We start from the raw sequence: 7,411 nt of genomic DNA, 5'->3' as shown, positions 1-7,411 counted from the left end.
GAGGAGCAGGGGAAGCGGGGGGAGCCGGGCGCGCGGCCTGGGAGCGGGCCATCAGGTGCGGGGTACAGACCGGGAAGGGGGCGGCGCCCCGGGACCCCGTCCAGGAGGTAGGTGTGGGCGGGCGGGGAGCTGCTCAGAGGTGGGTGTGTGTGTCTGGGTGTGGCGGGTGGGGGTGGGGGAGGGGGCCGCCCATCCCGGGGTCCTGAGGGAGGGACTCGGCGAGGGGGCGGGTCCGGCAGCCCAGCCCGGCCCGGGGCCAAGGGGGTGGCAGGTCTCCGGTGCCTTAGGGTGGCAGTGGAGGGAAGTGGCTGAGCGCCCCAGGAGCAGGCAGGCGGGGGAGATCGGGCGGGGCGGCCCCAGGGCAGGGCAGCGGGACGGGCGTGCGGGCCCCGGCCCAGTCAAGGAGCAGCACCTACCTCCGGGGGTGGAAATGGGCAGGAATGGGCCGGAACACCGTCCCGGAAGTGAAAACCCCCGCCCCCTCCCCTGGAGCGGGCGACGTGCCGGAAGGAAATCACTCACCCTTCTACCGTCCCCTTTCCCCCTCCCCCAGCGCTTTCCGTCCCCGCGCCCCCTCCCCGCTCCTGTCTTCCTCCTCAGTCGGTTTGGAGGGTGGGAGCTCAGCGTCACGCTGGCCATCGTGACCCCGCCCACAAGTCGAGGGGGTGGGGCCAAGGGCGGGCAGAGAGGCCGGGACGAAGGTGTGGCTGGAGGAGGAGACTAAAGGAGGAGTGGGGGAGGAGCTAAAGCCGACGCAGGCGGGGAAAGTGCGTCATGACGTCATGGAACGAATTTCTTATATACAGGCGCCCGGACGCCATCTCGGTCTTTCGAGGATGGAAGTCAGCAAGTGGTACGTGTGTATGGTTTTCTCGGGTGCTAAGTGGATTCTTGGCTCAAGGCCTCCAGGTCATGGCAACTAAAGTCGCCCTAAACGCGCTGACTTTTATGGGCTAGTTGCAAGCCTTTGCAGGAACCGCAGAATGAGGATTGTAGAGGATTGCATGTTGAGTGCGGGCTCGACATAAACTCAACACTCGGTTGTAGGGCTCAACTGCGGAAATACCTCGGCTGGCGTGCCCTGCCTCTGATGAAGCTTATGTTGGTAGGGACATCTGAGACTGTTGATGAATGCCAACAGCTCTGATGGCGGCGCATGCCGAGTCACCGAGTGGGTCTTTGTAAATGACCTCGGCCGGAGCCACTTCCTCCAGGGAGGCGGGTATTGGGTAGCCCACGTGGTTCTCTGAGTGGCTGCATTCCGCATTGCACCGTTTTGCCGTCAGTGGTTCTTAAACTTAGCTGTACAGTGCTCTCGTTATAATACGTCTAGTGCACCCATTATAGTATGAAATTGTGGGTGATGTAAACCACTTGCATAATTTAGAACAAAATGAACTAAAGGTAATATTTTTCCTAGGAATGATGCTCGGCACGAGTGCAATGTGGCATCTGATGGACAGGTAAGAATCGGGTAAATACGGTGGGAAGGATGAAATTTGCCTAGATGTGGTCTTTTTTTGTTAGCCTGTGATGGTTTAAGAGTAGTGGACAGAAGGAATTTCTGACAAATTTTATTCTGAGGCTTCAGAATTGGTGACATTAATGTTTAACGTGGCTGTGTAGTGTGCTTCATTGGGATCTCTGTCTGTTTTCTAGTTCTGTGCCAAAGGAATGAGAGCCACTGCTGGGGTAAGTGAACCGAGAGCTTTTCCAGGCAGGGAAGTTAGGTTAAAGGTACACCCCATGTGCCACAATGATGACATTTTATTTGCTACTCTCGACTGTGAGAATGACGAGAAGTATTACCACCATTATCCTAACTGAGGCACACAAAATGGTGATTTAGAGAAAATAAAGGTTGCACCAAAGTTGACCGGAAACTCTTCCTTTCTCAGGTCTTACGGTGCAAGCATCATTCTCTTGCCATGGGCAGACAGGTGAGAAACCTTTTTATATATCAATCTTATTTACCCAGGACTTTTCAGTGACTTTTCTAAGGGATCACACATTGCCAAATCGGTGCTGATCCTCAGGGCTTTCCTCCTTCCCTTTTCAAACGTGAACGCCTGCACTAATATTTAATGTTGGGGGACACCTAAAGAAACGGATACTGTGATGCTTGCATAGTTCAGCAGATTGAATTCTGAAGAAATGTACCACTTGTCTGATGTATCTGCTATAAAACGTTTGCTGGTAATAGCATGAGCATAGTGCCACTACTAATTTTGCTTTTCCTTTTGTTTAGGCACTAAAAAGGACTAACTGGAAGTTGGAATGGTAAGTAAAATTATACTGACTTCACATTGGTAACTGGACAACAAATAGGACAATGCCACCAGTGGCTTCTGAGGGTTTCCTTCTAATGCACAGGAAGCACTCAGCAGGAAGTGCTTGAAAGGTGTGAGTGCATTAAATAGCCGGTCCTTGTCCTGTCACCATTCCTAAGATGTCTGGATAAAAGCCTGTATGATGATAAGCAAATACTGACTGAATGTGAAGGTCTTAATTATTAGCTCTACCTGATTTCAGGCATTTTTTAGATTGGTAAGGAGAAAATTCATCTTTGGCTATTGGAAAACCACTCTTTTTTTTTCTTAGGTGGACTTAGTCTCTTGACATGTCTGGAGTGGCTTGATTTACTTCTTGTAAGTATTAATTGTTAAAAACATTCTAATTGACTCAAAACTGAGAATGTGATAAAATACACTGCATAACTACCAAGCTCCTAATGCTTACGTTGTGTGTTTGACTAGTTGAGTGCATGTTGCGCATGCTTTGAACGGGGTTTTTGTAATGATGTTGATCAAATGTCTGACCTGAAATTAGCATGTAGACAAATCTAACACTGAAGAACCCTGTGACATGTAACAATAAGCAAAGAATTTAATGATATTTAACATTAATAAAAATGTTGTTTCCCTTCTAGCTGTTGGATACACATTTTTATCCATGGATGGCATGCTTTGGGGTAAGACATGACAACAGATTTTGGCTTCTGGTACAGATTTATATTGTTAAAATGTGCTTGTCTTAGTGATTGTTGACTGTTAGTGTTTTCTGGTATGCCAAGCTATTGATTTGGGAAATATAGTTAAATAAATACTTACTTTTTCAGATGCAGGTTTTGGAGACATTTAAAATAAAGGTATGCATTTTATTAATCTCTAATAGTTATTAAGTAAGGTGCTGTTAGTGATGATTAAAAAAAAAACAGATGGGAATCTCTCTGAAAAAGAATGAAGATTTTATTTTATAACTGAAACAGTACCTGGAACATTTTATAAATTTTCCTATTACTGCCTGTCATTAAGTTTGAAAATACTTCTGCAGGTGTGAGAAGCTGGCTTGGCTACAAGTCCAGAAGTAAAGAGTTTTAGCAGAGGTATGGTAGTTTTGATTTTGGTTTCTTTCTATTTTAAGTGGTTTACAGCCGATACAATGATGATAACATAGTTCAGCAGACTAATAGTGATGAGCAATATTGTCTTTCGCTCCTATCTGATGTATCTGGCTGCAACAATCATAACTTCTAAAGGGAATTGGCCATGTTCCCACAAAACATTCCTGGGTTTGGATAGCTAATGTGTTACACCAAACGTTCTATGTGGTAATGGAGGATTAATAACACATTTGGAGAAGTGCAGTTTAATAACACTTTGTGAACAAATTTTTATGGCATATAAATCTGTAGATGATACCTGAATTATTTAGCCGTTTTCATATTTTAATTCATTAAATTTAATTTTGCACTGATATTCACAGCAAAACTGAGGTACAGTTCCAATATACCTTGTAATGGCACACCTCATGGTCAACATCCAGCCACCAGATTGAGCCTTTTGTTAAACTTACGGACTTAACACAAGTACACATAATTGCCACCCAAAGTCCATAGTTTACATTAGGGTTCACTCGTGGTGGAACATTGACCATTGAGCTATACAGAAGGTGCTCACTGCCCTAAATGTTATTTTTCCAGAAGTTAAAAATGTTGGTAGGGTATATTTCTAATAAATGTTCTTTTTTTCAATCTTCAAACAGGCAGACCTGAAACCCTGGAGATTTCCAGGTAATATATGATAGTTGTTATATATGATAAGTTAGAATGTAACCAGTGATGTAGTGATTCTGCCAAATGAAATAGGATGATATCACTCACATAACCGTTCCATTTTTATTCTGAGGTTACGTTACTGACAAGCATCACACAAGTTCTTTTTACCATGATTAATGTGCATTCTTTGCTTTCAGGCATTTATGGTAGCGTCATGGCAGCTGGCTGACCTTTGAGAGGTAAGTCTTGTAAATATCAATGCTGTGGTTTTATTCCAGAATACATGATGATCTCAACCCAACTTGAACTCTCTCACTGATTACTTGATGATGAAAGGAGATCTGATATTCTGTATACTGTACTTCAAATACCATTAGAATTGAAGTATGGAAATTGACTAAAAGTGGCTATTTTATTGCAGGCAGCTGGATGGATACTCATGGGATAGAAGATCAACTTTGAATTTTAATAAATTTTTATAAACCATCTGATCAAGTCTGCTTATTTCATCTTAATGGGATGAAGGAAGGAAAATAGGACATTTTTGTGAGTAAGACCCCATGGCAGCATACTGCCAATTGACCTTTTCATGTGTCCTTCATTGGTTCATAGGATGTCTTAGTCTTTCCAAGTGCAGTTTATGCTGAGAAATAAATTGTAGACCTTCCTCAGTGTTTCCCTTACTGCCCAAAATGGGCAAGTGAGCCATTGAAACATGAGCTTACACAGATAAAATTGCAAAGAAAAGCAGGTGATCTTAATGTGGAGAGTGCTGAAGCTAGAAAACTCCATTGGCTGTAAACACGTTGGGGCTTGGTCTCTGGCTAAAATTCATGTGAGTCCCCCTGATTGGCTGTCTCAGGGATGAATCCCCCAACAGGAAAGAGCCTAGAAAGAACAAGGGGTCATTTTGAAAAATTTTGAGGTTGGTACTGTGGTTATAGCAACGTCCTTTATCTTTAGAAGATGAATTAATTTTGCAAATAAAATGGAGGCATACATTAGGTTAAGTGAGAACATTAGTTACCCAATGGGTTGCCAGTGAATTTCTCTAAGAAACCATTAACTGGCTTCTTGCAGCTTTGAAAATCCTAGTAATCAAATTCCAGCTCACTTTTGAGCTGTGATTTCACATTTTCTCCAAATAGACGCTGTTTTGAGTTCTAACACTTCCAGGGTATTAGGAAATATTTCAAGTTGTTAGCTCTAGCTGCGTTTAGACCCCTACTTTGAAGTTCCTTTGGACCAGTGATAATGGTTGAGTGGTTCTCAGCCTTCCTAATGCCGCGACTCTTTAATACAGTTCCCAATGTTGTGGTGACCCCCAATTTCATTGTTACAAATTGAACATAATTAAAGCATAGTGATTAATCACAAAAACAATATGTAATTGTGTATGTTTTCCAGTGGTCTTAAGCGACCCCTGTGAAAGGGTCGTTTGACCCCCAAAAGGGGTCGTGACCTACAGGTTGAGAACCGCTGCTTTAGACTTAATGCTTGTTCTGCAGGATAATTTAAATATTCATATTCATTTCCGTTCTGGTCCCTACTCAAATGTCCTGCCACAAGGCCCTGAGACATCCTGAAAATGGACCGTCCACACCAGCAGTACCTCTTAAATTATTCACTTGTGCATGTTTTCACCTAATAAGATGTTACTCCACGAGAGGGATTTGGTCTGTTGTATTGCAGCATTTCCCAAGCTTTCATCAGTAGGTGGTTACATTTATTGAATGAAGAGTGATCAGGTGAAGTCTTTGAGAAGTTTTAGTGACCTGAGTGCCAAAAGGCTGACGATAAAACACCCTGATCTTGAAATGGGGAACAAGTCTGAGCTAAAGCAAAATCCAGCATGAAGAAGGTCCATGGCCTGGATGGCTGCAGTTAGGTCAGCTGGCTGGGGGAAGGTTGCCCACAGAGTGGTTAACTGAAGCAGTGAATTTGAAGTATATGAACTACAAGCATTAGAACTGTCTTGTTAATAAACTTGGGTGATGAAAGAAACGACTTTATTGAACAGTTACTATATGCTGTTTTGAATATTGCCCACAGAGTGGTTAATGAAGCATTGAGTCTCAAGTATATGAGAAAAATAACTTGAACGATTACTATATTCTGTTTTCATCCTTTTGATGACAGCAGATTAGGAATTGTCTTCATTTTTACAGATAGAGAATCAAGTTAACAGGCCACAAGGGTAACAGTCAATATATGGCAACGTATTTGTAGTGAACAGAAGGCACTGGAGGATCTCCCGGTGTGGGAAAGGGCCAAAACCCCTCTAGAAAGACTAGGCAGGAAAGACTAGTCTTGGTTTGAAAGTCCCAGTAGTGTACTCGAAGGGAAAGCTGCTTTGACAGAAAGTTGGGGAGACAAACCCTGTATCCAAAAGTGGGACACGGTTGGTTTAAAAACTGGACCTTTGGTGAACACCAGTGGGAAGTTGGACTGTCATGTGTCCTCATTCCAGAAACCTATAACTCTAACCTGTCACATCATGGGGAGGTGTGGGAGGTGCTATTACAGCACTGGTAACTAGTTTGAATCCCTGGTTCCCAGTTTTATACTTCCAATATCATTGATTTGGGCCCCTGAAAAGTTATACCCATTTACTAATGGATATCTTGTAATTTGAGGAAAAAATCACATTGACCCTGACCTCAACCCCATCACAGCCAACCATGGGGAATTTGAGTATGTTTCACTGCATACCCTGCCAAAAAAAAATGTCATGTAGTTAAATTGAGGCTGAAAGGCTGGGTTCCATAATTCAAAACCAATGCTTTGTTCTTAAAAACTTACCACAGCTTTTAAGGAAATCTTATTAAAGGAATTCTCAAGCTCCTTAACATCTTGGCGCTTAAATGGTAAATGTGATGTTTATTTCAGACAAAAAGCTAGAGGAAGTGTTGGTGTCATGTGCTGTACAGATGAGAAAGATGAGACTGGTTTACCCCAAGCATTGAAAGGTCAAGGCTAAGAAGCTAGCACAGCAACAAGCTGCCAGCATTTGAGGGGTCTGCTTTAAGGGGCCTTCCCTATTGGTAAGGCTGGTCCTTCTCTGCATGACCTCACAGTTGACTGAATCGTATCAATATGATCTGTTTATCTCTCCCTTACTGAAACCTCTAGGGCAGTGGTTCCCAACCTTTTTTTTTTTTGGCCATTCCCCACCTAAGCATCTCTTAAATCCCGATCTGCACCCCCCCCTCCCCCCATAATCCATATTCAAAAGTGAACTGTTCACATGGAGGAAGCCTAAAAGGCCATTAACTTGGTCTAAACAAGCTTCCAAAGAACATGGCATCCATGAAAAAAACACGAAAGGACAGTTGAAGTACTGAGGAAAAAATC

At 43.5% G+C, this 7,411-nt stretch overlaps 10 non-coding genes across 10 annotated transcripts; all 10 read left to right on the top strand.

Moving 5' to 3' along the window:
• Positions 1–1,076: 1,076 nt before the first annotated feature.
• On the top strand, positions 1,077–1,156 carry LOC138996480 (small nucleolar RNA SNORD74). The gene has a single exon (XR_011468775.1). It is a non-coding gene; the product is annotated as a small nucleolar RNA SNORD74 (small nucleolar RNA).
• A 369-nt stretch (positions 1,157–1,525) lies between these two features.
• On the top strand, positions 1,526–1,587 carry LOC138996510 (small nucleolar RNA SNORD75). The gene has a single exon (XR_011468797.1). It is a non-coding gene; the product is annotated as a small nucleolar RNA SNORD75 (small nucleolar RNA).
• A 162-nt stretch (positions 1,588–1,749) lies between these two features.
• LOC138996473 (small nucleolar RNA SNORD24) lies at positions 1,750–1,831 on the top strand. The gene has a single exon (XR_011468768.1). It is a non-coding gene; the product is annotated as a small nucleolar RNA SNORD24 (small nucleolar RNA).
• Positions 1,832–2,110: 279 nt separating this feature from the next.
• LOC138996507 (small nucleolar RNA SNORD77) lies at positions 2,111–2,178 on the top strand. The gene has a single exon (XR_011468794.1). It is a non-coding gene; the product is annotated as a small nucleolar RNA SNORD77 (small nucleolar RNA).
• A 286-nt stretch (positions 2,179–2,464) lies between these two features.
• On the top strand, positions 2,465–2,528 carry LOC138996481 (small nucleolar RNA SNORD44). Its single transcript, XR_011468776.1, has one exon. It is a non-coding gene; the product is annotated as a small nucleolar RNA SNORD44 (small nucleolar RNA).
• Positions 2,529–2,791: 263 nt separating this feature from the next.
• On the top strand, positions 2,792–2,856 carry LOC138996509 (small nucleolar RNA SNORD78). Its single transcript, XR_011468796.1, has one exon. It is a non-coding gene; the product is annotated as a small nucleolar RNA SNORD78 (small nucleolar RNA).
• Positions 2,857–3,187: 331 nt separating this feature from the next.
• Positions 3,188–3,270, top strand: LOC138996476 (small nucleolar RNA SNORD79). The gene has a single exon (XR_011468771.1). It is a non-coding gene; the product is annotated as a small nucleolar RNA SNORD79 (small nucleolar RNA).
• A 163-nt stretch (positions 3,271–3,433) lies between these two features.
• LOC138996482 (small nucleolar RNA snR60/Z15/Z230/Z193/J17) lies at positions 3,434–3,513 on the top strand. Its single transcript, XR_011468777.1, has one exon. It is a non-coding gene; the product is annotated as a small nucleolar RNA snR60/Z15/Z230/Z193/J17 (small nucleolar RNA).
• Positions 3,514–4,112: 599 nt separating this feature from the next.
• On the top strand, positions 4,113–4,190 carry LOC138996479 (small nucleolar RNA SNORD47). The gene has a single exon (XR_011468774.1). It is a non-coding gene; the product is annotated as a small nucleolar RNA SNORD47 (small nucleolar RNA).
• Positions 4,191–4,332: 142 nt separating this feature from the next.
• Positions 4,333–4,409, top strand: LOC138996474 (small nucleolar RNA SNORD81). Its single transcript, XR_011468769.1, has one exon. It is a non-coding gene; the product is annotated as a small nucleolar RNA SNORD81 (small nucleolar RNA).
• Positions 4,410–7,411: the final 3,002 nt, after the last annotated feature.

This window comes from Myotis yumanensis, unplaced genomic scaffold, assembly GCF_028538775.1.
Source record: "Myotis yumanensis isolate MYYU_CA2020_CCGP unplaced genomic scaffold, mMyoYum1.0.hap1 SCAF_17, whole genome shotgun sequence".
NCBI classification, from domain to species: domain Eukaryota; kingdom Metazoa; phylum Chordata; class Mammalia; order Chiroptera; family Vespertilionidae; genus Myotis; species Myotis yumanensis.
The sequence above is the reverse complement of the archived record's forward strand: the minus strand, read 5'-3'. Positions and strand labels throughout refer to the sequence as shown.